The following is a 1778-nucleotide window of genomic DNA, read 5'->3' as shown; positions in this document are numbered from 1 at the left end:
AAGAAGAGAAAAGAATAGAGAAAGAATGAAACAGAACGAGAAATGGAGAAAGGAAAGCATACAGTTAACAGTATGCGATGAGATACTCGAGGAGAATTAAATTTTTGTGGCGAGAATGCAGTCTGCCGAGTTCAACCGTTGATAGTTTTTAGGATGGCCCGTTTCCGGCAGAGCCAGCGTGGCATAGCGCGACGTAACGTAATGCGGCATGGTACGGCATCCGGCCGGTTGGCCAGTCGGCCGGCTAGCCTGTCTACCCGCCTGCCTGCCTGCTTGCTTGCCTGCTGTGTGCGATTCTCAGCAGATAAAAATAATCGTCAAGAAAGTAGAAAAGTTCTGAACAGGTTTCTGCAAGGCGAGAGTGAGCGAGTCAGTCAGCCGACATATCTTCGCTCTCGCTTGCGTTTTCGTTAGGCCGCGCCACGCCGTACCGTCGCCTCATCGGAAGGATGCGGGACGCGAGTGCATGCTCCGACCAGACGGATAGTTTACAGTTAGCATGCAGGGCTGTATACATTATCCATAAATCCCGTCCATTACGCTTGCTGAGATCGCTGACCATTTTTCTTTCAGCGAGACGCGACATGTGAAGACGTGTCGAGGCACAGATACACGTTATTCGTAGGTATGCTTGTCACAATTTATCGCATAAAATTTATACTATTAAAGAAAAAAAGAAGGAAGAAAGGAAGTAGGGAAGAAGGTATTACTGCTTCTTTTGAGAGATCTGTTATAGTTTTTTTAAAAAAAATTGCGCTTTTCTGTTGAAACGAAAAATTCTTTGATATTGTTTCGTCGTAATAAAATATATAAATGCGTGTTTCTTTTATTTATTTTTCTATTTTCTTTCTTTTCTCTTATATTTTATTAAAATATAGAGAATGTGTAACACACACACTTTCTCTCTCTCTCTCTCTCTCTCTCTCTCTCTCTCTCTCTCCCTCTCTCTCAAATATAGAAAAAAAAATCTTAAAAGATTTATTAAATTTTCATGCTTCACTAAATTTTATATCCTTATGTATCACATGAACAAATTTTCTGGAATATTTTCACTAGTCTTTTCATGAAAGTATCATAAAAATGATGACTTACAGCTTGATTATTATATCTTATAATTATTATATCTTAAGAAAAATAATTTTTTTTAAATATAATTAAATATAATTTTTTTTAAATATAAACGATGAGCTATATAAAAACATGGAAAATAATATAATTATATAATAGCAATATTTAATTACATTAATTAATGACATTTTATATAATATGTGATTCAAACATGTATAACGGATAGATTTAAATGTAAAGAATAATTTAAATTCTAATGTAAAATACACGTATTTCTTTAAAATGAAAATGTACAGTGGCATTTGAAAATATTAAAACTCAAAGTTGTTCTTGTCTTGGGGCAACCTGAGTTTTTTGCGACAATCCTGAGCAAGGCGGGGTCCGCGTATGCTACGAAGAGAGGTAAGCGGTTGAATCGGATTGGACTGAGGTGCGTTCCTGGCAGCGAGCAAACTGGTTTCAGTTATGTGGAGCTTGCACCATTGCATCGCTCTTTCAGCGAGACAGTCCAATTTATGCATCACGACTATGTAGGCATATACGATCAAAACGCTGCGCCTGGGCCTCCACTCGTTGTCTCGTAGTCTCATTATAATCATCTACTACCACCACTAACATCACTACCACCACCACCACCACCATCACCACCATCACCACCACCACCATCATCATCACCACCACCACCACCACCACCACCACCACCACCACCA

Source organism: Atta colombica, unplaced genomic scaffold (assembly GCF_001594045.1).
Source record: "Atta colombica isolate Treedump-2 unplaced genomic scaffold, Acol1.0 scaffold72, whole genome shotgun sequence".
Lineage (NCBI taxonomy): Eukaryota > Metazoa > Arthropoda > Insecta > Hymenoptera > Formicidae > Atta > Atta colombica.
The sequence above is the reverse complement of the archived record's forward strand: the minus strand, read 5'-3'. Positions refer to the sequence as shown.